The sequence below is a fragment of the Parasteatoda tepidariorum genome, chromosome 4 (genome assembly GCF_982258835.1).
Source record: "Parasteatoda tepidariorum strain Cologne lab strain chromosome 4, Ptep-v5.0, whole genome shotgun sequence".
Taxonomy (NCBI): Eukaryota; Metazoa; Arthropoda; class Arachnida; order Araneae; family Theridiidae; genus Parasteatoda; species Parasteatoda tepidariorum.
Window position 1 is genome coordinate 38,327,271 of NC_141758.1, and position 6,265 is coordinate 38,333,535.

At 30.8% G+C, this 6,265-nt stretch overlaps 1 pseudogene; it reads left to right on the forward strand.

Annotated features, from left to right (window-relative positions):
- The first annotated feature begins 4,436 nt into the window (after window positions 1-4,436).
- LOC139426122 (uncharacterized) lies at window positions 4,437-6,265 on the forward strand (annotated as a pseudogene).

Consider the following 6,265-nt stretch of genomic DNA (forward strand, 5'->3'; position numbering starts at 1 on the left):
TACATAGCTACCAATCCTTTCTCAATTTTACTTATTTTACCTATTTTCTCCCCTTTTACACGCAGCAGATAAGATTTTCCGAATTTTTTACCCGCCCTCCAGATAGATCCGATTTTCGTAGTTCAAACCAGTGGCGTACGCAGAATTTTTTCAAGGGGGGTGTTCATAATTTTCTGAAGCTACTAAAAAAAAATCCAGTATGTAGTAAAGCACTATTATTTCCCCAATTTAGACAGCTAGACAGTTTTGACTTTTTATTTAGACAACATTGCTTAGTTAAATTTTGATTTGATTTTTTAAGTTTAAGAACATAATGTAATATCTTCTCGCATGTAATATCTTCTGAAAAAAGTCCAATGTCATATGGGCGGGAAGTAACACTTTGAGGGCCACTTTCACATTCATCAGATTTTGTTATGCTAGAAACGTTTTCTTCAACGGAAGTATCACATTTCAGTACAAAAGAAAAACTTACATTGTACTCCGTTCCCCCTTTTATATAATTTTTCACCTCATCTCCAAAATTCACGAATTGTCTCAAAGACGACAGAACGTCTAAGATTCCAGAATCATCGCGTAAAAACCTGGCGAATGACAGCCAGTCTCGAAAACTATCGCGACTGGCAGAACAGAAAGGAACCAGTCCAAAGCAGTATCATGTGAATTTGGTTTCAAAAGTACAACCCTATTATAGTAAATGTTTTTTTCAGTATTCTGAGAAATACCGTGAGAGAAAAAGGTAGGCATAAGGCAAATAAAAATATATAGTCTTAAAAAATAATACCCGCATAATTTCTACTAAAATTTTTATTTCTGCCATTTTGTCTGAGCTCAAGGGGGGTGTTCAAACCCCTAAACCCCTCCCTTGCGTACGCCACTGGTTCAAACGACGCTGCTTCTGACAAGCCTTTTAGAGGTCCCAAGCCTGGAATCTGCTAATATCTCGATTCTTATTCACACGATTTTAATATCAAACATAGCTTTTCATATTTGCGTGCTGCGATTCTTATTCACTCGATTTGAATATTGTACGTTGCGATTCTTATTTACGAGATTTAAAAATCCGATATTGTGATTCGTATTTACGTCTTTTTAAAAACCTATGTAGTGATTCGTATTCACGAAAGTTTAAAATTCAATGTGTTGATTTGCTCATGCAGTTTATAATATCAAACATTGATTTTCGTATTTATACGTGATTTTAAAATAAGGCATTGGGATTCGCATTCACGCCTTCCAAAAGTTATGCGTCATAATTATTTATGCAATCTAGATCGCGTAAATCTCGTATTTACGCGATCTAAAAATTATGAATCGTGATTTGTATTTACGCGTTTTAAAAATTCTATATCCCAGTTTGTATTTTCTCATTTTCAAAATCGTATATCTAGTTTCATATTCATGTGATTTCAAAATCCATATTTGTTATTCATATTCACGCAATTTTAAGATCAACTATCGCGATTCTTGTAAGAGGTAAATTTTTTTAAAAATTAGTTACTACAAAGGTGACTGTTTTTCTAACGACGATTATTAGTATATGTAAGTGTTACAACATCAGAGAAACTGGAAGGGAATATATTCAAAACTTACATTCTGTGCTTGCAAAGAAGAAAAAATAGGATTTGTCACAAGATGTTTGAAGATGGACTAACGACTAAATATAGCAAACATAAAATATATAGCAAACAAAAGCAATCACTTAAAAAGGGATTTAATTAAAAAATTCTTTTTGGGGAAAAAGAGTTAATTAACTCATCATAAAATTTTTATTTATAATTGCTGTTACTTATGCTATAAAATGCAAAATTCTTATCAAATAAAAAACAATTATCTAAACAGTTGCTGATTGTCAAGTAATTTTTCAAACTAAAATAGCAATTTTTGTATGTTAAGGAGTTACTATATATTTCTACTTCACTGTTATTGATATGTTTCAGAGGGCTGTAGTTAGATTAGACTATAATATGAACATAATGATTCGGTCCATTGTTAAAGTTTTTTTTCCCAATATAATTTAAAAAGTAATATTACTGATATATTTGCTATAAATCACATAACAGTATTTATTAAAAGAAATGAAATATTAATATATATTCTCAGTAGTTTTAATTTGCTAAACCAGGTAGTTTTTCAAGTAGTAATTGTCTCTTATGAGAACTGAGGAAAAATATAATTTCCAGCTTTATTTTTTCAATTGGTAATTTTTTTTTCACTAAATGTTAAGTATCAATGTAATCGTTTTTATAATAATAGATTAGTACACAATTGTATGTCAACACATTATTTATTACCTTAAACTGTCTGGAATTTATTATTAAAGAGTTGCGCTTGCGTAAAATTTACTATCGTGGAAATTCAGCTTTTTTGCGTTTTAGCTAATCTCATCCCTGAGTTTAGAATAATCCTATCAAAGTAAATATTTGTAATAGTAATCAGAATTAAGTTAATATAAAGGTGAAACTAACTTTTTTAACTATCTTAAGTTTATATGTTTAAATTTAAGCTAATATTTATTGCTAAACAATTGTACTGATCATTTTTAGATTTTAAATTTTTTTCAGTTTCTTGAAAAAAATACTTCTAAAAAAAATCACAACTCGTGTTAATCTGATCTAATAGTTATGCCATTTAAAAAATTTATTCCGAATTCTTAAAATAAAATTTTATGTGACTATCTCTGTCTGGTGCCAAATATCGTGTGGATTTTAACTATATAGCAAGACATCATAAAATAAAGTCTTACTAAAATGAAGGTACAAATGAAAAGGTGAATTTACACCTTGATGGTGATAGAGGAGCAGCCTAACTGTCAGAGCAGATGTGGATAGGTATATATTCAGATAACCTATGTCTAAGCATATCCTGCAGCAAAAGATTATAGCATAGACCTCAGCCTGAAAAACAGTGGAGTTTGGTATCATCATTGAGCAGTAGATTCCAGCCCCTGATTTAAGACCAGACCTTGATCCATCTGTGTAACAAACAAGACAATTGCCCTTAAGCCACCGAGGCCGCTCATCTCTAGTAGGAAAATTGATCTTGGAGACGACGAAACGAGGTGACCCCATGACAAGTGCTTTGAAAATTACTTCCATTAACCAAGGTGCGTAAGACGTATAATTGTCCAGGGGTGTTTGTGCTCCTGGGATCGTCATTCAAAAGGAAGTAGGAATAATAATGAATTATTTATTTTGATCTGTGTAATTTTGCTTGCTTTGAAAGCTACAGGGCTTCAAGTGCTGCGCATTTTGCGCCAAACCGGTATATTTGCGCATTACTGCGCAGAAACGGCATTTTATGTTAAATCTGCGCCAAAAAATTTTCGGGGACCAACTAAACATTGCCAAATTTCAATAGCATAAGAAATTTTTTTTTCTTGTTGATTTCATCGTTATTGAAGCATGTCTAAGCATATCCTGTGCTTCGTCTTTGTCAATGGCAAGCTAATGGCCTTCTTGCGCTATTCTATTTATAGATTAGTACCATGATCTTTAAATTAACTAGGGGACCATCCACTAAGTACATATTTTCATGTTGATCCTCAGAACAGCCAAGAATCACAAAGCTTCAAACTTTCCATCTCCCTTTTATTCATTTCATTTAATAAAGATAAGAATTAATTGAGTTTCATAACGTAAATTTTTTTATCTGAGGGACCATCCACTAATTGCATATTGTTTTTAAACAATTATTTTACTTTATTACTTTTTTTTACTAATATTTTTTTTTTTACTTATTGCATTTTATTGTTGTATTATTACCTTCAAAATTTTCAGTGCTCTTATTTTGTTTTAGGAAATAACTTAATGATATTTAGAGGCAAGATTTTAAATAAGTATGAAGAGAGGGGGTTTCAATATTTTAAATGCAGCAAAAAATCTTATGTTTTTAAGATTTTTCATTCAAAAATACTTCAATTCATCTTTTAATGATTTGATTTAAAACAATTGATGTAAAAAAATTTAATTGTCACAGATTTGTTAAATATTATGAGTGTAGAGACAATATAATAATTTACTTCTGACAAATATTTTTTAGCTTCAATACTCATTGTATTTGCATATAAAAATTATTTAAATTTTTTTTAATCATTTCATTAATGAAATACTTTATATATAAATTTGGATGAAAGTACTAGCAATGCTCAAGAAAGTATGCTGGCAGTATTGGTGCAGTTTTATGACAACAATCAAAATGAAGTTGCAGTTCATCATTTTGCATCTCTAAAGATTCAGAAGCTGTTTTTAAAGCAGTTGTTAATACTATTGAAGATAATAATATTCCATGGGCAAACTTAATTAGTGTATTAATGGACTCATGTAACACCATGCGTGGAGATAAAAAAGGGTGTTGAAACCAGACTACGATCAAACAAAGCACCCCACTTATTAGATATTGATGGTGATACATGTCACACAGCTAATAACTGCAAAAAAATTTGCTTCATGTTTTGATAGATACTTAGAAGATTTGTTTGATGACATCTATTTTGATATGAAAAGCTGCAGTAAAAGAGAAAATTTTTTCAAAATCTGTGAATCCCTTGCCATTAAAAAACTTAAGCCCTTGAAGAAACCATACTATAGGTGGGTGTACATTTTATGTGTTTTAGAAAGAATCAAAGATCTGTGGGATGCTCATATTGCATTTTATTTTCACTACTTTGATAAAACTGATAAAGGGGATTATTTTTCTTGTGTTGAAACTGTATACAATAAAAGAAATATTTCTGCAGCTCAGAAAAAAATTGTTGAAGGGATGTATTCTTGCTTGCATTCCCAACAACTCACAAAGGATGCTTTCGCTCGGAGAAAAAGAATACTAAATGGGTTATTTGTTATGCAAAACAAAACTTTATTGCATATGGCATTATATTCAGCAGTTCCCAGAGTTCAACACATATATTAAATTATTTGAAACAAAAAAAACCAATGCTTCATGTAATACATTCCAGTATTTATAAATTGATGGCAAAATTTTTCTCTTTTTTTTTTATGAAGCCAGAAAATATAGAGTGCACATCTTATAATGATTTATTAAAGGTTGATGTCACAAATCCAGAATTCCATCTACCTAGCAAAGTAATATTTACTGGTGCAGAAGCTTCCACTCTCTTGAAGAAATTATCAAAAAATCATCCAATAGCAAAAGAATTCCAAATTTCTCTGATGAAAGCTTATACTAATACAGCACAGCGTATGAAACAGAAATTACCCCTTAAAAATTCATATCTAATTAGTTTTACAGCATTAGATCCAGAGCTAAGAGGTAAAACCAGTACAATATTAGCTTTTGAAAAATTATCTTTTATGTCCCAAATTTTTAGTGATAATGAAAAGTCAAAAGTAGAAGCTGAAATAAGGTTATACCAGAGTGATATTGATATCATCAAAGAAATGCTCTACACATCTGATGAAAGTGGAAATCAAGTCAAGTGTACAATTGATAAATATTGGTCTAAAGTTTTTAATTTAAAAGATGATTTCATAAATGATTATAAGTATCCTACATTGGCTAAATTGGTCAAAGCCTGCCTTAGCTGCTTCCATGGCCCATTACTGGAAAGTGTATTCAACTTAATGGATACACTTGTCACTGACTATAGAACCTCTCTTAAGATTGATTCCCTAGATGCAGTGCAGACTATTAAATATGATTTAATGGCTTCTAAAGAAACCTCATGTGAAAAATATGGCTCAAAAAATCCAATGACTGATCCAATTCACAAAGATCTCTTACTGAATATGAACAGAAGTTGGAAAACATATCAAGAGGACTTAAAAACATGTATTTCAGATGAGTCACCTATGAAAGTCTCTGAAAAACCTTCTACATTAGCAGAAAAGCAAACTGCTTCTACCTCTGCATGTGCAGTTCTCGAGGAAATTTCTTCAACTGTAAATGAGGAAATAAAAGTCAACCTTCCTGCAATTATGAAGTTCACCACAAAAGAAAGACAAGCCCACAAACATCAGAAAATAAAAAAAAGCAGCAGAAATTAGATAATTTTTTTTTAAGAGTTAATTCAGGTAATTTAAAATATTTACATAAAATGTAGTAGTTTATATGTTTGAAAATTTATGGTTATTAATTTTGCAAAAAAAGTAATTCATTGAACTTTTATAATTAGGTCATTCAATACTTCATAATTGTAATTTTTCATTTCTCCCCCCCCCCTTCTCGAAACTCCAAAATGTTGGTAGTAAGTCCGTAAAAGTTTCAGGGGATTTTTTGGGGTCCCACAAACACCCCTGATTGTCTG